Source organism: Oenanthe melanoleuca, chromosome 9 (genome assembly GCF_029582105.1).
Source record: "Oenanthe melanoleuca isolate GR-GAL-2019-014 chromosome 9, OMel1.0, whole genome shotgun sequence".
Classification (NCBI taxonomy): Eukaryota; Metazoa; Chordata; class Aves; order Passeriformes; family Muscicapidae; genus Oenanthe; species Oenanthe melanoleuca.
This window is the reverse complement of record NC_079343.1, coordinates 22329924-22354602: the sequence shown is the minus strand read 5'-3', so window position 1 is coordinate 22354602 and position 24679 is coordinate 22329924. Positions and strand designations below refer to the sequence as shown.

Sequence of the window (24679 nt, the reverse complement as noted above, 5' to 3'; positions counted from 1 at the left end):
CCTCGAAGAATATAGTCTGGTAATATTTCATTCTGGCTTTAACAGCTTCAATCAAACTTCCATGGGATCCTCCAGAAGACCTGACTTAAATTCAAAGTGCACCCTGGTTTGAATAAACAGTTGGCCCAGATGACCTCTAGAGATCCCTTGAGGGATCAAAATCAATTATTTTCTGACTCAAAACCCCCAGACTGCCAGCTGTGACTTCATCTGCACTCAGAAGGGTGTCACAGAACCACAAACCTGCTGAGTTGGAAGGGACCTACAAGAATCATCAAGTCCAGCTCCTGGCCCTGCTCAGCACCATCCCCAAGAGTCAGACCCTGTGCCCAAGACCATCATCCAAACACTTCTTGGGCTCTGCCAGGCTGGTGCTGTGACCACTGCCCTGGGGAGCTGTTCAGTGCCCAAACCACCCCCTGGGGGCAGAACCTTTTCCTGATATCCAACCTAAACCTCTCCTGACACAACTTCAGACCATTCCCTCAGTCCTGTCACTGTCACCACAGAGCAGAGATCAGTGTCTGCCCCTGCTCTTCCCCTCAGGAGGAAGCTGTGACTGCAGTGAGGTGGGACAATTTTGAAACCCTTAGGTTTCACTCGTAGCTCATTTTTCTTGTATCAGCTTTAGTAGTGGAAAAGGTAGAAGGGCAAACTAAACATAAAACTTCTAAAACTTCTTTTCTTTCCCAATATAATTGTATTAGGAGTTTTGGGATTAGGTGCTGGCAATTTGAATTCAGCTATTGCTGCAAAACATGCATAAAAGCTGATGAATGAGATCTTCCTTTTACAGCCATGTCACATCTTGGTGTCAGATGACAAACTAGGCTTTAAAATCCCAATAAATTGAACTTGACTTGTCCATGTGAACTGAAACAAAGAGATCATACTGGCTCCCTGGAGATAGATAGATTTATCTAATCTAATACAACTCTAATGACTGCATTGCAATTTCACCAGAGAGCAAGCTGATTCTTGGCTTCTGTGGCACGAGACAATCCTCAGCTACTCCAAACATAATCAGATTGGATAAAATATCAACCCAAGGCCTCAGCTACTTGTGGTCACAACAAACCCCAAGCCAGTTGTAATGGAGGAGATAGACCTGCTGGCTTATTCAAATACAGTTTATTCCTGAACCTAAGGATCTAAGCCAGGTAGCTCTGAGCCAGCCAGATTTCTTCCAATTGTTATAGCCTCTTTCCCTGATAACTTGACATACACGTTTGTGAGCATGTTGTTGTACCACAAAGAAAAGTTTGAGATGGATGTTTCAGAAATTCATATATAAAATAAAAGAGGAAATCTATTAAAAGAGACAGTAAAACTGGGGATGATGCAGAAAGGTTATTCTGGGAGTCTCAGATCATGAGCTCCCTTACACAAATACAATTTGCCTGTATACAATTTATTTTCAAGACCTCTCTGCCAAAAAAAGCTGCCTTTATTCCTTCTGTGCCTGTATTCAATATCTTGCCTATAGCACAGCTCAGTTCTTGGCTCCCTACTTCAGCAAGGGGCTGCCAAGCAACAGAGAGCTTATCCATCAAATAAAATTATTAAGGGACTGGACTTCTCAACTGCTGGAGATGTACTGAAATCAGGCATACCAAGGGTCTCACTTAAGTGAAAAGAAAACAGGACAACAAGAAATGGCAAGGGCAAGGCTGTTGGAACAAACTCAGGTACTTTGGATGCTGATGCTGGCTGTAAACAAGGAGGAATTGTGCAGAACTAACATGCAGCTCAGCTGTGAGATATCAACAAGACCCCAGTGGGACCAAATGGGACCGTGGCAGCATATTGACACACAGATAATTGTATTAGCTTTGCAGAGCAGTGTGTGTGTGGCTCAGCCTGGGGAGAAACAGCAGGAATCTGAGCTCAGTGGGAAACTCAAGAGAGTGAACAAGGAAACAGTGCTGAGCTTGAGGTCCTACCCAGCAAGGCTGGCTGGGTGCAGGTGGGGTTTGTATTTATGATGGGGCTCCCTGCACTTCACTCCTCTTCTAAACTAGCTGTGATTGCAGGAAGAGTCAGATGTTGCCCCACCTGAAAGAACACACATCTGCTACTGGCAGTCTGAACCCCAAGCCATCCAGAGGATTTCTGTGAAGGGAAAAGGAGCTGCAGCTCAGGACACAGGCACAGCACAGGCCCCACTCAGGAAGGAAGCGTGTGTGTAGACCCATCAGCACCATAACCTTCTTTTGACAGCAATGGAGCTGGCAGTAGAATCCAGACTTTGACACTGTACTCCCTAAAAATCAAGCAATTAAATCTATTCATGGGCCAGAATCAAAGTCTTTAATCCCTGATTCTCTTCCTCCCACCTGATCCACTTAACTTTTCTTCCCTCAGATCCTAAGCCATCCTGGAAGTCACAGCTTCAAGTATGTCAAATCCCTGGATGGCTTCTTCCTGAGCACTGCACCAGCCTGTGCCTTGCTTTTGGTAGCTCAGCTCACAGCACTTTGCAAATAATCAGGGGAAATAGCCTTTTTCCTATGGAAAATCCTGTATCTTAAAACACAGAAGAGTGATTGCTGCCAGATGACTGACAATTGATGCTGCAGAGAGACTGCTAATGGAAGTAAGATATTTGTAAGAAAGGAAGTACCCAAAACTCCTTGTATAAACAGTCAGGAAAAAGACTACATTTCTCTTGAGTTTCATGACAACAGGTGACTTGACATCATCAGCACACAAGCACCCCAATGTCTTCTTGGCTCCCTTCAGCAACACAAAGCAAAAATAAGGATTTAAATTGCTTCTCCTTAGAGAAGCTAAAAGCCTGCAGTACTGTCAGGAAAGACAGAGGATCTCTGCAGGCTATCAAGTTCTGCTTCTAGCAGGAGACTAAATTATCACCAACTCTAGGTAAGGCTTACTGTGGCTTTGTCCTGGAAAACCTCCAAAATGAAGAATCCCTTGCTACCTGGTGATTTGTACAAATATTCCACTACTTTCCCAAGGAAAATTCTTTTCCAACTCTCCAGCTGAATCTCCCAATTCATTATACATGTTCATGGCACTTTATTTTGCCATCTCTGGATGGAAGCATTTGGCTCTGACATGTTCAGAAGGCCTCTGGCAGTAGTCACAGGCTGCCATTGGATCACTCCTTTGCCTCCTTTCCATCAGAGACAGAAGCCAAAGCTCTCTCAGCCCCTGACTGACCCTTCTCTGGACTCTCTCCAACTCTTCAATATCCCATTTCAATTGGTGGACTCCAGACTGGGTAACAGCCTCAGCTTTAGTGCAGTCCAGGCTCCTCCTGAAGCAGCCCTATATCCAGTTTGCCTTATTGACAATCACAGCCTACAATGGACTCATGTTTGACTGGGTGTTCACTGCCTGCTCCACATCCTTTTGTCAAGAAATAAAGAAGAATACAAGGCATATTTTGAGATGGTGCCTAAGCTGAAGGAGCTCCACAATGCCATGGCCACATGGATAGAAGGGCAGGCCACATGGTGGTCTTGCTATTTGCAATAAACATGACATATAGCTCATTAAGTAGATGCCTGATCAAAGTGGGGGGATTGTTCTTAAAGCACAGAATAATGGGTGAAGAGGAGTATTACAATCAAAGGCAAAGCTGATCCTGACACTGTGGAGTGCATGAAGATAAAGCTCTGGTTTAGTATCCACAGGGCATTAGTTCTGTTCTGAATAGAAACTTGTGACAGAAGACAAGTGCTTGAAATTTGATTTTCAATTCTACTTTGAAGCTCATAAAAACACCAAGCACCAGCCCAAGAAACTGCTGCTCTTCCCTTTTAATTCAGTGTCCATTCATTCAAGAACAGTGATAGGCAAAGCTCTGGGAGATAATTCCCCAGCTGGTGCAAACCACAGTACCAGAATTGAAGTTAACCCAGCCAGGCAGGCACACTGGCCTTGTGAGTTTGCTAAACAAGCTCATACTATTAAAAAGCTGACTCCAGTTGCTCCACCACTATTGCTTTGCTGCCTTCCATTTTTGACCATCCAAATTAATAACTTGTTCCCGTTTCCAGAAATCAGTAGGAAGTTCTGTTGTGACAAGAGAGTTTTCATACTAGACTGGCCACATCAGTTCCCTAGATGTGGAACAGCTCAAATCTGTCAGTCTCCAGGAAAATATTCTGATGCTGTTTTACCTTCTTTTACTTTCTCTGAAAAGCCTGGCAGGGGGTGATGGAAGAGAAGAAATGAATGGTGAGCAGAGGGCACTTTTAGAAAGAAGGAAGAACCAAACTTTTAATATATCAAAAGATACCTATATGCTGCTGCATTTTAGCCACTGCTGGCAACCACTTGTTTTTGAGCTGGGCTAGGGCAGGCAGCAGGGTCCTGCAGCTGGTAAGTGAACACACAGCTCCATTTATCAAATGCCCTTCAATAGTTGCTACCACTATCTCTCAGGTCTGAGGCAAGCTTGTTCCCACACACAACCAAGCATTTGAAAGGCATTTCAGCATGCCTCTGCTGTGTAATGCACATATTTCTCTTTCAAAGTAACACAGCTGCCAACACCTTAATCATTCCTTGGGGACCTTCAACAGATCAGCCCTTAAGTGCTTCATTACCTCCAGCAGCTCCTGCAGAGCTCACATCCCAGGTGAGCTGTACACAGCTCCCTGTCAGCTACAGAGAGCAGCCTGAGCTGCAGGAGAGCAGGATCTGTGCAAATCAGGTCTAACAGCCTATTTTCCACCACTCTGTTTCCACAAGTTTGGCCTCGTTTGCTGCAAAATATCTAGGACAAAAGGCAAGGCAGCATCAAGAAACCACATTTGAGACTAAAATCACTGTGTGTTTCTTTTCATGAGATCCTGTGGGAGAGAAGATGCTTGCTTCTCTGCATGGACACTGAGGGGCTATGGAGACCAGACAAATAACCTTCACTAAAGCACCTGAGCTGTGTGTAGCTCCCCACAGTTAGAAACTGCTGCCTCAAGTCACAAAATACAGCGTTTTGAAATTGTATTGATATGTTCTTGGCACAAAAGAAAAATAAACTGCAAATGCAACCAATACAGAAACTTGAGCTGTCCTTTGTTTCTGCAGGGCTTAAAACACTAAGGGGAAAATCTAAGCAACAAATTTCATTGATCCGTGGAAAGATGCAGTCTGTTAGGACTGGTACACAGATACCTATTTTGAAATTAGCTTGAGCATGTGAAGGCATAACCTACCCTTTGAAGCTTCTAGATTGTTCCAGCAGGTTCCTTGAGATGACACTGCTGGAGACATCATCACAAGGAATCACTTCCAAGCCAACTTCTTTTTTAAAACAAGATACCCCAGGGCCATTTTTTGTGAAGCATCTCCACTAGGCAACAGCTTCACCTGCTCTCTTTGTGTCAGCCTCACTGTCCCTCCTCAGCTCCCTCACCACCCTGAGCCCTTCCAATTGAAGTTATGATCTAATGGCTCAAAATAACATAGGAGGGTTAATTAATCATGCAATGAATACAAGCTTACACACATAAGTACGCATAGACGTGCACACCCCTGTTTTTTTGATTCTGCATCATTAGCTCAGGAAACTGGTAGAGGCAAAGAATAAGGAGAGAAACCAACAGTTGCTCACATGGATCAACACTTCCAGGCTCTCTCTTTTGCAGCTCATCTCACTCATACTTGTGGTTTCAACATGTGATTCACATTAGGCCCCTCTGCTCGCCATTTGATGGTTCTGCTAAACAGATGTGAATTTATTTAGTCACAGAGCCTGCTCTTTACACTGCCTCTTTGTAGAACAGATGGGCTTTCTTTTCCCTGTTCAACAGTGTTCAGATAATGATCATACCCAGTACACAGGTTTGCTTGGCAATTTCACAGGAAAAGGAACAACACATGAACACAGGCACGATATCACAGGAGTTCTTTTCAGCAGCCTGGAATATAACAGAAGAGGTGATGGCCCTGATGGAGAATACCAAACTGCAACACCAGGAATACCCAGACAAGACCAAGATCCTCAGGGATCAGCCCCAAAAGATCAAGCAAATGAGTGATGCACGCTGCACCTGGCATCCAGGGTCCAGAAGACACAGCTCACCACACACCCACCACAAAGCTCTCCTGGGAAAGTCTGAGTGGAGATTGAGCTGAATGAAGGGTAGGCTCCTGCAACACTCTTGGGGACAAGAAAACATGGCATCTCCTGGGACTCTTCAGCCTGGTGAAATAGCCTGCAAAAGCTATCCACTCCCTGTGTGGCCATTCTTCTTTCTGCACTCAGAGTGTCTTTGGCACTGGATGAAGCAGAGCTGCACAAAGGCCCTCTCAGAGCAGAATGAGACTGCCCACATGAGAAGTACGCTCAGAACAGCTATTGCACTTTAAATTCACACCCTGGCTTTGTTTTGCAATGGTTTCCCTGTGCAGAAGGGCCCTGGGCTTCAGATTCAATTCCTCCTTATGTTATCAACAGCTGAGCACTGCTCCCATCTGAGGGCAGGACGTGGCCTATGCAAGAGGACAAGGATGAGCTTCCCTTTTACTTTGCACTATCCTGTATATGAATGCACTTCTCTATTGCCTCAGGAACACAACACTGATGACTTCACCCCAGCAAATGGCCCTGCTGGGTGGGTAAATCATCTCTGCTCTACCACAGAAACCAAGGATGTGTGTACATGGCACACACGAATGCCATGCCCACACTTGTGCAAACATCTAATCCCTCTCTAAAAGCTGCAGTCCTGTCAGATACAGCTTTGCTCTCCATGCACTGTCCACCTGTTACAAAGATCACCTCAGTTTCTACCAGAATATACTTAGGACTCAGGATTAAATACAATATATAATTAATAAATTTTTATATATTTATACACACACACATATGCATTTAAAATGCGGTTATATTAAAACTTGGTTATCTGGAGAATGAAACTCCAAATTTCAGAAGGAAAGTAAAAGTGGAATTCTCTGCATGAAAGGCAGCCAGGACACAGCCATTAACACCCTCTCTGGGGGCCCTAAAGCTGAAAATTTACAAAAACAGAAAAATGTGTGGCTTTCTTTTGGGGGGGTGTGCATACAATTAAGTAGTATTAAAAAGCTAGTAGGTATTAGGCAAAAAAATATTTTCAATAATAGAAGACTGGGACTGAAAGGGACAGCTAAGTCCTTGTAGGGCAGCAGGCACTTCCAGCTACAAAGCACTTTGTGTCTTCTGAGAGTTTTTCCTTTCTTTTGTTTCTTGGCAAGCTCTGAGCCACCACAGTATAATTTTTATTCCTGTTAATGACTGTGCCATCCAAATACCCTGTGTATGGACCATACACCAGCACTTCATTCTTTTCTACATCTTAAGGAGAAGAAAAAAAAAAAACCCAAAACACTGTGAAAGAGACTTTCATAAGCATAAAGCAAATTTATGTGCCCAATTCCCAGAGGCTGGTTGCTTAACCTTCAGTATGAGACTTCAATAACTTTGAGCAGTCAAACAACCTATTTTCCTTCCTCCATGTGAAAGAAAGGAAATTCCCTCCTGTTTTGTCCCACCTGCTGTGCAGACCTGCTGAGGCTGATGCTCCTGCTGGGGCAGCACCAGTAACAAGACAGAACCTGGCATAAGGAACATGCCATCCCTCCAGGAAGTGTGGGAAACCTTCCCTGGCAACTGCATCCCACCTTCCCTGTCACCTCCACCAAGGCACTAAGGATAACATTTACCCCTCCTTTACAACATTTTGAGCTCACAGACAAGGTATGGTGTGTAACACAAAGTGCACAGAGCCAAGAGGCATCCAAAATTTTAAGTATGGCTGTAGAGATCTCAGTGGAGGGTTAAAACTGAAGGGGAGCAGAGCTGGCAAAGGCTCATGATGGATAGCAGTTAGCTGTTCAGAAGAAAATTAAGAAAACATTTTGAAACCCCTCCTAAAAGGGAACAAATAGGTCCAACACTCCAACAGAAGGGGATTTTTTGCATCTCTGAACGATAGTGATTCGCTTTTATTGCCTGCGGCTGCTTGGGAAATTCAAAACTATTTCTCTGAAGAATTCACTTGGACAAGCTTTATGGCTTTGATCAGTTAACTATTTTTTAATGCTAATCCACCCCAGTGATATTTGTCCTCCTTTTCCCCATGTGCACAGAAGCACAGACACAGACAGATACTACACAAAAGCAAACATTAGCCAGATGAACAATCAGGAACAATGACATCCAGAGCCCATAACCAAACACCAACTCCATTCTGTTTTATTCCTTTTTATTCTAGCAGTTCAAGACCCTTTGGCCCAGTATGACCTGCTAATGGAAATTCAGGAATCAAATTTCAGAACTCAGCAGGTATAATGCTCATGCAGTTATTTGGCCACAACTACTCTCACTCAAAAAATTTAAATAATTTCCCCTAAAACTTGGAATAAAACACATGGTTGAAAGGCCTTATTAGAAACATAACACAAATTCCAGCAAGTGGCCCAAGTGCTACTCCATCCTCCAGATTAACAAATAAAGGTGCAGAAGTAGTGATTTGCTTACATCTATGAAGCATAGATTAAAACAAGCCAAGAGCAGGACTGAAATTATCATTTGAATTCCATCACCTCACTGGAATTGCTCTAAGCTGGCCCACAATCTCAGGTGTGGAATCCAAGCACCAGGCTAAGCAAAACTCCATTTACAAGGTCAGCATACAAATTTGTCTTCTTGTTTAGGGCAGAGAGTCTAAATGTGCACCCAGAACACACTGGCTCTCTAATCCATTATTCAATTATCAATCCTATTAGTTGCACCATTGTGATATCCTATGAGATACATGTATAAGCAAAAAATGACAGTATACCAATAAAAAGCCCTGCGTAAGGGACAGTCCCTGCCCTGCAGCACCTTTGGTATTCAAGCTGCTATCTGAACTTTGCTTGCTGTCTTTGCGTAACAGATTCAGGCAGTATTTCCTGTGGCAGAGAATTACACAGGCTGATTATTCTCTGTGGAAAAGTGAAGAAATCCTGGAAGCAATTTTCTGTCTCAATTGTTCCCAGAGTGCAGGAACAATCTCTTAGCCCTCTTCCTATTTTGTGCTCAATGCCATGCAGGCTGAGTGGGCAGAATCCATCACGATGATGCCGTAGGTCTGGGTCCTGCAAACACTCACCCAGGTGAAGCTTCACACATGAGCAGCCCAACAGACCTCCACCAGGTCAGCCTTGAACTTGGCCACAAAGGTTTTAGAGAACAAAGAATGAGATAAGTGAGAAATTCGAAGTACCTGGAAAATGTTCAGTCCTAGGTAGAACCAGAATAACACAAATGAAATGTACCTGATGCACGCCTCTTCATCTTGTTCTACCAAAAGTCACTCTCAGGTACATGGTGTGATTTTTGGGGTGCCCTGTGCAGGGCCAGGACTTGGATCTGATGATCCTGATCCACCCTTCCAACTCAGCATACTCTATGATAATTTTAAAAAATCAAGGAAGATCGGCTGTACATGAGAATTGCACATCACAGGCAAAGCTCCTAAGAAAAAAGATCATTTTGTCAAACTAAAAATTTCATTACCATAGGGGGAAAAAAACAAGGACAATATTTTCAACGGGGATAAACCCCCACACTTCTAAGACAAAAATACAAGAGCTGATGGCTTTCTACCAGAGCCTGAAACCATTCCTGTGCAAAACCACAACAAGACTGACCCACAAAGTGGGGGAAGAACTGAGTACCACATACCAGCTTGCACCCCTCTGCATATGCTGCAGCAGCAGCAACTCCAGATATGAATTTTTCAACGTTTTGGCAACAAGTAGTATTCACCCAGGTACATGCCCACACTCAGAATTATTCAATCAGAACCTTATTTTCCACCCAAATGAATTTTGATATAAAATATTCAATTTGGCCTAATCAGTGGGGTTTAAACATCAGTCAAAATATTTTCTTGAGTTGACTCCATCAGTGCCAGAACACGAGAACAACATTGTTAAATAATCTGCCTCCACAGGCAGGTACTGGATTTTCAATTATGCTACTATTTTTTAATAAAAACAACAATAAAAATGTTATTACTTTTCAGCCAACGCTGCTAAGGGAGGGACAGAGAAGGACTGGGGGCCTGCTGCAGAATCACACTGCCAATCTTAGCATCACTTCATTTTCAAATGAGGAATTTGGTAGTAAACAACCTTTTCCTTGTACACAAACATTTCTAATTTCATGCCCTGCTAATCATACATCTGTTAGAGCTCCTTTTCCATCCATTCCACTAACGATAATAAAAGAAAAATCATCGCACTAAAAATGTGGTTTGTCTAAAATGAAAATTGAGCAATAATCAATGTGGGATGAGGGAATGCAGCAGCACTGGCCTGACGGAGGTGACAAAGACATGGTTTGAAAAGGGACACCTTCACACGTGCCTTGGCAGTGGCCCTTGCTGCCGGCAGCCCCCCTGCACCCCTGGGTTTGGGTAAGAGCCCTTTTGGGACTGGCTCACCCGACAGCCTCTCTCAGGCTTCCTGGTGGTCCACACCAGGCACCACCATCAGCAAAGCCTCTCCTGCTGTCATCACCTCACTCACCAGCACCTCCTTCCCCTGCTTTCTTCCCCTCCACTTTTTTTCCTCACCTCCTCTATCAGCAGGATGTTAATGTGACAAATGCTACAGCACTGCCCTCACCTTCCCAAATCTCCCTCCAGAAGTGAGCCCAGTAGGCCTCAGCATATCAGACTTCAGATGTGTGCAGTGCCTTTACCTGGCCTTCCACACACCAGAGCTCACTGATGTGCTGCTCAAAGGTGCACTTAAATATGTGACCACACCCCTGAAAACATCTCCTTATAATCTCTTCAATAACATTAGTGTTGAGGTTGAAATTTAATAGACATGCCCAGCTGAAATTCCAAATTAATCATGCCCCTAGAAACACCCACAATCAAGACCATCTGATTTGGCCTTAGAAATAAAATTTTTATGATAAGACACCAGAATGAATTGCCCAGGGAAGCTACGGATGCACCAGTCCTGGAAGTGTTCAAAACCAGGCTGGTCAGGGCTTGGAACAACCTGATCTAATGGAAGGTGTCCCTGCCCATCACAGGGGAGTTCAAACTAAAGGGTCTTCAAAATTCCCTTCCAACCCAAACCTTTCTATGATTTTTTGATTCTAAGATTTACAGTCTTGCACTGCCCACACTCCTCTTTTCTGGACTGCTGACACACAGCTTTTGCCTTTTTAGACTCCTCCTATTCCCATAGCTGTGCTGGGCCAACTCCAACTCAGAAATATTGCACTTGTAAGACCTACGCAGTGGTAACAGAGAGTTTTAACAAGCAATAAGAATCCATCTGAAGCCTTAGGCAATGTGGCACAAAGACATTCTGGGCAGAGGTACACGACTCTGCTACACCTGGGACTGCTCTCTGGCCTCCAGTCCCCACATTAGCATGCTGAACCCTCTGCTCCTTCCAAAGGCTGCTTTCTAAAGCACGATTATCTACATAAGCTCTCCCTTGTCTTCACCAGAAGTGCAGTTGTTTGACTAATCGGCTTTAAGGAGACTTGTGAGTTAACTAATATCAATTAATTACTCCCATTTTGAAGATAAGCAAACAAAAGAATTAAAAAAGCGAAGCATTCTGGTCAAAATTAATGGAAGGGAAATCAGAGCCCAAACCCACTCCTTGACCTGGGTCCAGAGTAATCAAAGGCACTGGGGAGAGGACCTTGGCATCCCCGCCCCCTGCCTCCTGCTCAAGAAGCAACACCAGCCCTGCCCTGCACCACCAGCCCCATCAAGGATGCCTTCTGTCCACAAACAAAAGCATTCAGCTCTGGATTCTTCTGACCTCTAATCAGAGTACATTCAGTCAAACAACCCTGCCAGAATTAACAGGGAAAAGGGAGGGGAAAAGAATAAAAAAAGACTTTGTCGAGCAAAAGTACTCTTAGACACATTTGATGTAATAGTCATATGATTAACAAACTGTCATATCAAAGTTTTCTGCAAAGTAGGAACACTCTGACAGTTCATATTTTAAAAACTGACATTTTGATTCATTACTGTAAATAGCACTCTGTATTAAATATTGTGACAAGGCATACAGTGTATTTTTTGAGCTCTATAACATTTAGGAAGTACTGAATTTTTTTAGCTTTTTTTTTTTTAAGCACGTATAATATCAAAAGCCGTTAAAGCAGAACTCCAAGAAAGCTTCTAGAGGAGAGAATCATGATTTCTGAAATAACCTACTTCTCTGCCATCATCTCAAGCACTATTGGGAACTTGGGCCCACAAGGATCTTAATGTACTGTTTGCATAATAAAATAGGGAATTGTTTCACAGAACAAAAGAGCTGTAAGGAAAGTGGCTACATTAAATAATATAAAATTACTCACTAGCAAATCATCCTGAAGCTGGCATAAGAGGGAGAGCACTAAAAGGTGCCGAATTACCACTCAGAATATCTGAGTGCCCAGTTCATAACCGAGATGAACAACACAACATCCAAATGACTGCCCAAACGTACATCTTGCTATCCCCTCAGTTTTCAGCCTTGTGTTTTGCCCCTTTCTACAGCCCAGCATGGCCATGTCCATCCCAGACAGAGGCAGAACTCCCCCACTGCTGGGGTGGGCAGGAAGGGCTGCCCCACCAGAGCTACCAAGGACACCAAGGACAGGGGTCCACAGCAGGCAGCTCCCACTGCAGGGATGCTGTGAGCCACCAGAGCCCACCAGCCAAGACAACTCCAACCTGTCACAGCTCCCTGCTTATGGATCCCTTTCCTTGGATCACCAGTACCAGGGCAAACAGGACTGGGACCAGAAACAATGCCGCCAATGTTCTGCATTTCCTGAAAAGCAAACCACTCAATGGAGAAACTAAAAATAACAGCCCAAGCTAACACAAAGATCTTGCTAGAGCAGCAGAGGAAAACCAGAGGCTGCCTAGCTGTTTGCAAGAAGCTCAGGTGTTATGAGGACTGCAATCCAGTGCTTTGGAAAGAAAAATGGTTACCATTATCATAGCTTGCAGCCAGCTGCAAGTGGAGCTCTGGGCTCAGTCTCCTGACAGAATGGATACGCTGCCATAAACACGAGCCCAGAGCCTACCCCAGGACATGATGAGGCTGTCACGCACCCCGAAGATGGATCACAGCACTGTTTCAGCAGAGGCTTTATCCAGCACAGCCTGCCTTTCCCCAGGAGCAGCCACACACCCCTCACATGCTGGAAACCTTGTGGATGTCTCTGCATGCCAGCAAGTGTGGCAGTAGTAGTGGTCTAGCCAGATATCCAAAACATATTGGCACCACTATAATTTGTCCATTCACCAATATGTTTTCCTAAAAACGCCCATATGCTTTTCCTGCAGTTCCCATATGCTTTTGCAAAGAGAAACAAAAACATTTTGTTAGTCGCGAGCGATTGATCGCCACATATTTCACAGGAGTCAAGTAGAAAAACAAAAACAACAACAAAAAAAAAAAGCAGTCAGCTGCTTCCCCCTCCTCCTCCTCCTCTCTGTTCACGGAGGGAACTGTGAAGAGCAGGAAAAAATTCAGCCCACAGCAAAATACACACACCGCTCATTTTTTTTCGCACTGCAAGATATTCTAGGAATTACAGGAGGAATCTTCATTAAAAACGAGCTCTCAAGGATGCGGCAGCCAGTGCCATTCCAGACAGTCACTCGGCAGCGGGCGCGGGGCGCAGCGCTCGGTCAGGTCCTCGCCGCAGCCCACAGGCATCGCACACTTCAGACAGGCCAGGGGTGGGAGGACAGCCTGGAAGAGCTCCCAGGACACTCGTGTGAGCCCAAGCCTGTCTGTCTGTGTGGGCATCAAGCCCCTCTCGCTCGCAGGGCTTCCCAGGGAGGCGCTGCCCTGCCAGCACAAGCCCCAGAGCAGCGGGCTCGGTTCAGCTGGGAGCAGGCACGTGGGTGTACAAGCATGTGTGTGTCAAGGCTGGAGCGTGTGGGAACCGCAGCTCTTTAGTTAAAGACTCATTAAGAAACGGCAGACCCAGGGCCAGCGTTCAAAGAGGAGCAACGCAAAACATTTCTCTGGAGAAAGATTAGCATGTGTTCTTCTTTACACAAATAAAATTAAAGAGAGATTCATAATACAGACAAATCAATTAACTTCTCAAAAGCCAAGGGCACTGTATGCAAGAGCAGACAAGAGGGGAAAAGCTTTGTTACAGGGTCACCAAAGAAGTGCATAGGCTTTCTTCCCTGGAAAATAAATTCAGCTATTGCTGCATGAAGTTCTGATGTTAGTCCCAGCTGCATCATGCTCATTGTTCCAGGGACACAGCTGCTTCCTTCCCAACACGGCCATAAACATATCTATATATCACTATAACCTTATGCACCAAGGGCTGGGGGTCATCTTTGCAGAGACTGTGGAAAATATCTGAGGGCAGAGGTCAAAAGACTACAGGAGTGCTTAAATCAACAATTCTAGCCTAAAAAGAAAGAGTTTGAAGGTAATTTTCTATATAGAAAATCTGTACCCAGAACAGCACACACACAATAAAACTTTCTGCAGCCCCATGTTCTACAGTTCTACAAATTTAACCAGGAATACTCTTTGCAAAGCTAGTGTTTTCTTGAAATGATCTAATCTCACAGTAAACCTAATGAGAGACCAGATGCAACAGGTCAAGAGCCCAATTTTTCACAGAAATGAAGCTGAAAACCCAGTCAAGAGAAGAGAAATCAATCTCTTGCACAGGACACAGAGTAAAAAAAACCAATTTGTCAGACACAGCTTGCTTCGCAAGATACATTTTATGATATGTTTTTGTCTTGAGAGGAGTTATAAGCACCTGAAAAATCTTCACTCTCAAATGCATTCATGTTGTTGCTCAAGTGCTGACTAGAAAGTAAAACTAATACTGTCTCATTTAGTTAATATAAGGACATACTTAGTTAATATAATGATGGGCTTCTTCCTAGACTTCATATTTACAGCAACCCAATAGGATGGTTTATTAAACTTAGTCAGGGAAGCTACTGCAGAAAGAGTGAGACTAGCAGAAGAGCTCCCATTAATCTTCCATAGCCCAGCAACCGGGAAGATCAGGCCTTGAACCAGATTCTACGCTCTTGCTATTAATCTCCTGTCCTCTACTTATTAATCCCTGGTCTGTCTTTGTCTGTCAACATTTATTAATGACTCCAACTGTTTGCAGTAAACAGGATACTGAAATCTCATCTCCAGCTAGACATAATTTACCCACAAAAAAAACCCAAAAAAACATAAAAATTAGACTCAAGAAGAGGGTAAAGGCAAAAAGTAGGGGTGTACATCATGTATCAAAAGAGAAGAATAAAAGTGCAATTAAATTCAGTGACACAACAGAGTGAAGATTCACTGTTCCTGATTTTGGCCTGCCACACAGACGTCTCATGGTCCTAAAGTCAGGTAACATCACGGCAAACAAAAAGTCCCACTGGTCAAAACCACCAGGGTAGTTGGTCACTCATTCTCTGCCCCTCAGCAGGGCTGCACAAGCTGCTTTCTTCCCCCCACTGCCACGAATCTGCAGCACCTCCAGCACCTTTCTGTCTTCCTGGGGTGGCATAACTGAGAGAGGCTTGAGGACAGTGCCCTGACACTGGTCCTGCTCTGCAATCTTACCCTTCCTGCAATCAAACCATGATATCATGGGATGGGCACAAAGGACAGCTTGTGTCCTGCACATAGTCCAGCAAGGGACTCCTACAATACTTTGGGGTGGTTCATCACGGTGATCCTTAAGTCACAGCTAAATATCTCCAGTGAATTTGACAGACAGAATTGGCAATTCTGAAGAATTAATTAATTTGTTCCTCCCATTAATTTCTATTTGTCCACTGAAACAGACTTAGATTCAGCTAACAATACAGCCAGCTCTCCATTACCAGCTGGGAACACCTACAGCCAGCAGAGAGCCACGCATTGGATGGGGAATGAGTTCAGGTCCATAAGCAGGAAAGCTTTGCTCAAAAAAGAGGTCAAAGCAACATGGCCCACAGGACCAAGCACTGTTCCTGCATGTTTGATAATTCCAAACTTGGACCCAGAAACAGTAAAACCACCTCATGCTTCCTGGACAGGATGACATCCCACCACCCCAGGCTTTGGAGAAATGCCCATCAGTTGCTGAAGGACTGAACATGGTACCAAGGTCTTCCCACTGTCCCTAAACTCAGCAGCTGGCAAAAGCCCTGGGAGTGGATCCATCCCTCACCTGGAAGCAAGGCAGCTCTGTCAGGCACTCAGTCAGACGTACAGGCTCTTCCAAGGGACCTCTGTGGGTGCAAACAGAAAGGTCAGAATCAATGTTTTGCTCATCGTAAAAGCAGAAAGTAAATCAAGCTGCTGTAACACCTCGCCAAGAAAACAGCCCCAAAAGGTCACGTAAGGCCAGTGCCCTCCTGTACAGAGCAGACCACAGCCCTTTTTCCTCCCCTCTAACACAACTCATGTGTCAGTCTGTCCCTGTTTTGACCCATGTAGGGGTTTTTCACACATTGGCAGCACAGATTACTTCTGAGCAAGTGTTGGAGTAGCTGAGGTTCATTTGGAAGAGAAGCTACTTGTTTTAAATCACTGCAGAGCTGGTGAAAGGCACTGACGTAAGGGCTGCAGGTAACAAAGTCTCTTTCAAAGCCTGACCAGACGCCCTTCTGCCTCTCATGCTTAAAGGGCCTCTTCTTCCCAAGCCTCAGCCACCTCTCAAGGCCAAGCATGAGTCACTCCCGCAGCACTGCCTTTGCCTGTGAGCATCAAGGAGCACCAAAGCAGAGATGGGATGCATTAAACACACAGCCATTGTGGAAAAAGAGTCAGGGTGGGACAGCCCAAACCCTGCCTCCACCTCCAGCCCTGGTTTCCTCTCTGGGTGCCTCCAAAGACACACAATTAAAGAGAAAACATAGGTTTTTTTAAGTTACCACAAGCTTTTTAATACTTCCAGCTTATTGATATCTGAGCTTACTGTGATGTTTTCTATTTCCTTTAATCTCAGTCCTGGAGGAGAAATGAGCAAGTTTAAAAAGCACCAGTGATGATTAGTGAGAGGTCCACCTCAGTGCACCCCTGGCCTCCCAGCCCACCATGCCCCTGGTGCTACCAGGTGACCCCCAGCTCCTCCTAACTGCATCCTCACTCCTATTTTCCTGAGATCAGTCAAGGATCAAAAATCATTAAAGAGGAGATACATTTCTAGCCAGTTGAATATATATTTTTTTAATGAAGCTAAGCTAAAACTCATTAGCCCCACCCTCAGCTGTCTTGCTCAGGAGGACCAGGTCTGGCAGAGCAGCAGATTTGCAGAAGGAAGGGCAGCAGAATTTCAGCACTTGCTTCAGATCCACACCGAAGCGCAAAAAGCAGAGAAAAATTTGCTGAGAATCTGCCCACACAGATACTGGATATTCTTTTCATATTTGCCATGACAAAAAATTCACGTTAACATTTTTGCAAGCGCTGTAAGCCTGTATCAAGTATCAGCAAAGAGGCAGACAGGTGTCCTGACCACAGAGGAGACAGCATATGCAAACAGTTTGGAATTTATTACTATTATTTTTAAAGGGAGAAGCAAATCCCAGAGATTTTTCTGTGCATGATACATTTTCTGCTCCCTGTTTGATGTTGCTTTCAGACTTCAGACTTCAAATAGCTAACACTAACCTATGTCTCAAGCCTGCTTTAAACTGATGCCCCTTATGTGACCAGAAATGAATGCATGGTGAATCACTTATGCCACACACAGTGGGGGTGATAAGCAGTGGTCCATGACTCTTGACTGCTGCATGCACATGGGTAAGTTGGGGAAAAGGAGATTTCAGCTCTCTCTACATCAGAGCCAGATAACTCAGCATAGTGCCTTTTCGGAGCTGAGAGCACAAGCTCCAGGTCACCAGCCCAACCACAAGGCAGAGAGAATAACCCAAGCACTGGCATTTTCTGCAAAGTGTGGAGAGAGATACATAATCTGCATCAGCTGCACTTCTACTCTCTCTTGCCAGCTTAAGAGAAGCTGCATTTTAATCAGCAGCCCAAACCAAGGGAATCTGATCTTGACAGTAAGGGAAAGGGAGCAACCCAGAGTTACAGACTTCAGGCTATGTGGGTCCCAGCTCTTTACTTCTCTGCTGACATTACTGCTTCCAGAAATTAAATCAAAACCCCACTTAACTTCACAGAGGCTGCAATTTGCATCTAAAGCACTGCCTAAGCCTCAGTTGTAATAAACAAATACAGCTCCACTGAAGTCCAAGGAGTTATTCCGAGTTTGTCTGGTTACAGATCTGCAGACCCATAAACATTACAGCTCATCCAACCTCCAGCTAAATATCTTCTAATAGAAGACCATTATCCTTATCAGATGGATTGGGATAACTTGTTTAAAGCAGTCCTGAGCGGTCATTAGGATCATTGGATTTTGATGGTTATATTTTAAGAATAAACCCCAGCAGCTATTAAACACTAGAACAAGGCATCTTAACAGTCCACAAACAGAGCTGGAATGGAAATATAACTATGGTTTGGGATTTTCATTGGGAAATTGGTAAAATGGAGAGAAGAAAGAAAATACAAAAACTAGACTGAGCTGTGCATACAGACTAATGAGAGAAATCAACAACGTAATTGGACAGGTAATGAATGAAAAAGAAACACAAGGAAGAAGGAAGCAAAATCATTCAATTCTGTCCTTCTTTTGAGCCTTATTAATATTTTGGAAAGGAAACACAGATACATTTTGCTGGTTGTCACTGTCCCTAATATCTGACCTAAGGGTAGACTCCAGTCCCTGGAGCCTTCCTCACCTCCTTGTAGTAAACCATCCCAGTAGCAAACCTGTGCTGGCTGTGCTCCCCAGGAGCAGAGCAGCACTCCTGACCAGTTTTACAGATCTCTGCCCAGGAACGAACACCACTACACCCATGCCATGGACCACCATTGTCTTAAAACCATCTCTCCTATGAACTGGCTCCCTCCAGCAAAGGGCCACTCCATCTGCTGTAACCAATCTCCTGTTCAGATGCTGCTTTGGCACAGCTTTGCTGATAAAGGAGAATTCTGTTTTGTTTGGGTTTTTTCACTTCCCCTGACCGAATTATATTGCCAAGAATCAATTAACAGCCAAGCCTAAGAGAAATGGAGGAGTCTTGCTTCACATTTTACAGAAAATACATGAACATCCCAGGCCCTGCCATGGGATTCAGGTGCCAATTATGAAAGGCCATCAAGACCTCACCACAAAGTAGTCCCTTTCAACAGCTCCTCAACCTGCCAGCCTCCTGAAGGGACAGCCCTGACCAGGACAACTCCGGGTCAGCCAGAAACATTTGGGCTGTTTCCTAATGTGACTTTCATTTTATTTACTTATCACTCAAGCCAGGGAAGTACTCTGCTCCACATGTCCTGACATGGATCTGAAGCCAGCGCATCAGGCAAGGCAGTGGCACCACCAGGTCCTGTGCTAGGAGTGTAACGAGGGCACTGTGGTGCCAGCCCCTGTCTCACAGCCTTTGGGCTCTAGGGTGGCAGCACATGGGGGTCACACATGCCAGCTGCTGCTCTGGGCTGGCACACCACACCCTCGCACCCACAGTGTCACACCCACACGGGTGCCTGCACCAACCGCAGCTCTGTCCTGGCTCAAAAGGGAAAGGGCAGAGAGTAGCACAGAAACTCCACACACACCCACCACCAGTGTGTGTGCACAGGGAGACAGGCTTATTTAGAGCTCCCCAGAGTGCACTCCATCGTAATTCCCTCCTTCTCTACCAGCCCTGGATGCAGCCTTAAAAATCCATAGCTCCAGACAGCTATAGCCCACACACTGCTATTCCAGCTCAGCTGGGAGAGGATGAGCTCAATTTTGCCAGTCAAATTGGAAGGAATAAAAAAAATTTAGTAGTAGTATTTTGTTAAAATCAAAGAAACACGCCCCCATCAAACAGAAGACAAAACAGAAGAAATTATCTGGAGAAACAGTTCCTGCCATTGCTCCCATGGCCGAGAGTTGTTTCCAGCTGCAGCCAAAACTTGGGTAGCTCAGGGGCAGGATGAAAGCCATCAGTCTGCCAGTGTCATGAAACATGGCACTGTCCTCCTGTACCAAAGTGTCACTGAACCCTAACAGCAGCTCATCTGGGAGAGGGTGTTTGGACATGCTGTTCACGGCTCCCTGAGCTGGATCTGTAGGGATAAACATCTGGGACAACAACCACACATGCTCCTCTTGCACTGCAAATCAATAGCCACAAGCACGCAAGAGCGTCCGGCACATCCAGGACCCAAGCAGGAAGGGGCTGCCAGCCCCTCAGCCAAGCCCCTGCCACACACCGTGGGCAGGTTTGCTCCCTGCTTGACAAGGACCTTCCTTCCACCCGCCAACGTTGGAGCTTCCCAGAGAGACCAAAGAGAAAGTCAGGCATAGCTCAAATAAGCACCTGGATCTACAAACAACAGATTAAATTCTCAAGCTACAAAACTATGTTTTAGCAAAAGTGCAATTGAACTCCATGTACTTGTTACATTTCTAAATATACTCTGGTTGTCAAGACAACAAAGAGACTGATGGATCTCTAAAGTGTACTGTATCCATTTAATTGTCAGCATTTCAAACTGACTCAAGGAGGGAAAAAAACTGCTGCGTGATAAGTCTAATTGTCATGGTTACCACTGGCTAACCCCATAATAAAAATATATATATTCTGGCTAAATGTGCCAAGCCATGTGAGGAGCAGATGGGAGACATTCTCATTACTGCAACAGCCTCCACTGGAAAACTAAACTTGAGGAAAGATGTGAGAGACTTTACAGAGATCTCAGACACAACAGACACCGTGGGCTGCATCTTCCCAGTCGTTTGGCAGCAGCTCTCAAGCTTTTCCGCTGTGCTTATCCGCCCCAAGCGTGTTGGGACAACCCATAGGGCTGCCTCACTTGTGAACATTCTGGTTTGGGCACTCACCCCTCACTGAAGAAACCCTGATATGTGAGTTGTTACTCCTTAAAAGCCTCTGACAACATCTGATGTGCACCCCCTGGGCTTTGCACGCCCACCCTCGCTCCCTTGCTCTCCTCTCTCCCAATGGCAATCCCCAAGCCCACAGGAATGGCTGTGCCAGGAGGCTGCTTCAGCCTGCATCTTCTGCTCCCTCACTGTTAACAGCTAAACCAAGGGCTATGTCCAGGGGATGAGAAAACAAGTGGAAAGAAACAGGCCACTACTGCAAATACACCAGCCTGAGGCTGAGTTGGGAAGTGTCAACAATCCCCAGCCAGCCTGTGCAACCCATCTGATAAGTGTGATTCACCAGTGTGAAGAGCTCCACTACTCAAAGAACCCCTAGACATTGGCTTTTGACATGGATCATCTCCAAAACAACATCTGAGTTATCTACCTGGATATACAACGAATGTGGCTTTCTTCACTGATAAGAACGCCTTCCCTACACTCAGTGTTCACTTTTCTTTCATTAAACCCAAGTTAAAAGTTGCAGGAGAAAGGCATCAGTGTCATCCAGGTGTGAGAACCAATGGAAAACAACTTACATTCACCTGGCGAGCACTGACTTAAGATTTGGACTCAATGAGCCTTGTGGGTCCCTTCCAAATCAAAATATTCTGTGACTCTGTGATTTCAGTGAAATTGGAGGTTTCCAGTTAGTCTGAAGCTTACCCAACATTTTTGACAGAAGCCATCTCAAAGTTGAATCATCCTTAAAATCTCCCCCAAACTGTTGCACTCCTTCACACAGATAAAAACTCTGCATCTCTGCTGTCAGACACTTTCAGGGAAACCATAAGGTGTTGCCTAAAACCATCTTCAAGAGAGCCACAAAGTAAAATCTGGTTGGAAAACACTGCTTAAGAGAAACACCACTTTCCAGGCGCCTCAAGCAACACATCTGAGTTCGTGATATTTTCCCTGGAGCTTGCCCCTGCTCATTACCAAGATGAACAATTTCTGAATTCCAAATATGAGATTCTTAGTGATATGAAATGAACTTTCATGCCTACCAATACAGTCACAATATGGTTCACCTTTTGGGCTGCTTCACACAGTGGTCTGTGCCTGGAGATGGGCAGTGAATGTCAAAACAGAAGTAGCACAGAAGAGTCATCTCTGGGGCTTGTGTGAGAATTATTTCCAATAGCAGTTAAATTAGGAGTCTTGGACACAAAGAAGCCTATGATTTAATGGAAGTCAAAGGAACCTAGAGACAACTGGCTTTTTACAAGTATTTGGGTGCACCCAAGCCAATGCAGCATCAGCATTTTATCCCTAGATAATTTCAAAACTAAGCATTACCCCTAAGGAACTTCAAAGAGATTATAGTCCTGAAAGCTGCATACAGATCTTAACTGAGCTGAAAACTCAAACAACCAAAAGCTTAAAATCATGCTTCTATTTCAACACCATGCAGGTGCAGGAACCTAAGTTTGGTTTTCCTGTAACTGAAAGTGCTTGCCTAAGGCACCATGCTTTTACAGTTATGGCTTTGGGACAACTGTTACATTCTGTACCAATAAAATATGTGCTCTCTGGAGCAAACTCCCCAGGATGACTCCTTTGCTTTGGCACAAATGGACTCATTTGGTTTAGATAAAAGGATGTTCCCTAGCATCATTTTCATTTGATTTTTTTTGTAAGATAGAGAAACAGTTAATTTTGCTAAATGAGTTCTCTGTTGCCATGACTTCACTGCAGACAAACACAAAGCCATCAAGCTCCTTTTCCTTGGGCGCTGTTTTGTTTTTTTTTTTTTAACAGGTATTTGATCATCTTGATTCTTTTGCTTCTTTTCTCAACATCTGGATTCCCAGCAATATCCTGCAGTCAGACAGATACAGAATGGCTATAGCTGCTCATTAAATTACAGAGATATTCCTGCACATACTCATCCCCTCACAATCCACTTCTGCCAGCTGTGCCAATGCACCCTCTGTGACTCCACAAGCAGGGCAGCACTGCCTGCAACAGCAGGCAGCAAATCTCTCCAAATGAAACCCTAAATTTATGGGATTAGACCCTGAAAATCGTAACTTCCATGCTCCCACCAAGGGCCAGCCAGCAGGTGCTTACTGACCACCAAGCCAGGCTGCTGCCCAGGATTTCACCCCAGTCCAAAACCAGAAGCCCAAGGTCCTTCCCAGTGGCTCAGTTTCTCTGGTGGGTGAAAAAGGCTGCACATGCATCACCTGCCTCCATGGGGTGTTACAACATTGGCTGAATTAATATTCATGGAGTACGCTGGGGATTAAGAGTATTAGAGACTTTACTGAGGGAGAGAGCTTTTTCTTTTTTAATGTTTGCATTGAATAGACAGACTAAGTAGAAACAGCATTTGTAGCCTACAGCCATCAGCCATTATCCTAGTAAATTGCTTATTACAGCATGCAGCCTACCAGCTCACCTCCAACCAGTCTCACTTAAACACATGTAGGTGGAAGTGCTGCTCATTCCAAAGAACTTTCTTTTTCACTGTCTCTGTCTGATGGAGACTCTGGATAGCTGGCTCACAAGACAGAGCTTAGGATATAAATATTTCAGTATGAGCTTGTTGTTCAGTACCTATTTACAGCAATCACAGAACAATTAATTACCTCCCATCTAAGACTAATTCCCGTCTATCCCGAAAAGGGGGGGTGAGTTTTGTCCCAAGACTTTCAATTTCCTGATGAGTCACAGCAGACACACTACAATAAGCTCAATACTTCAATCAGACTGTTTCTTATCCAGATATATTCAATACATTACTAAGACGTGGAGTGTGCTATTTTAAGGGCTGATTTCAGGCATTGTATGCATAATGCTTTCTCATCTGAGCACCCACTTTCTCCTGGATGAGACAGATGTACATCCTACACCACCAACCCCTCTGCCACCCCAAACCCTGTAGGTAAATAAATACTGCAAAAGCAGAAAGTAAAGAATTGCACTTTTGGTGCACTGGTTTCTACAACACGCAGCCCTCTCTCCCACTTCGCTAATTCATTCCCTGCCCTTTGGCAATAAAATAACTGATGTGACAGCAGCATCTGACAAGAAGAAAACATTCTCCGACTGCACAGGTTGCAACAAGTCCACAGCGTCTTGCTTTCTTCATTCTAGGGCCAAGAATCACACAGTTCTTGTTCTGCCCCAAGGAGCAACTCTGCATCCCTGTGTAAACGCTCAGCTGTCCCCAGTTCCCACGCCACCCACTCACAAGCTCCTAGGCTCCATCAGGCAGGCAGGAGACACTTCCCCCCACCTCCACAACACAGGTTCTAAGGATCAGCAGATGCCCTGTGGTCCTCATTATTTACTTAATTTAACAGAATTGGATATAATTTATTGTGTCAATTGGGCAATTGTTCCCAGCTGGGTCATTTGAACCTACAACAGGTTGTACTCCACCTCAGCCTGACCACAGCAAATGGGGAAACTGCCTCATCCAAGCAGACTGTGAAGAGCAGAGCCATGGTCTCATCTCCCTGGACCATGTGCACGCCTAGGTTCTCATAAGCAATGCTGTTAAAAGCTCCCAGACACGAATAGCTGCCTAAAAAATGTGTGGCTATGATGACAAATAGGTTAAAGAACATGATGTTTGGGTGACAGACAGCTGTGCTGTTGGTTGCAGAGTTGCTGCTGTGCCATCAAGGACATCAGCTGCTCCAGGAGCAGCCACAGCACACACGCCACCTCAACACTACCCCTGTGCTA

The 24679-nt window shown here is 44.8% G+C and overlaps 1 protein-coding gene across 4 annotated transcripts in view; it reads right to left on the bottom strand.

Moving 5' to 3' along the window:
* LPP (LIM domain containing preferred translocation partner in lipoma) overlaps positions 1–24679 on the bottom strand; it is a 327230-nt gene that overhangs the window by 220536 nt on the left and 82015 nt on the right. For all 4 annotated transcript variants that reach the window (XM_056498467.1, XM_056498470.1, XM_056498468.1 and 1 more), the window contains one exon: positions 16196–16256. The gene's annotated coding sequence lies outside the window, so the exon portion shown is untranslated. The remainder of the gene's footprint in view (positions 1–16195; positions 16257–24679) is intronic.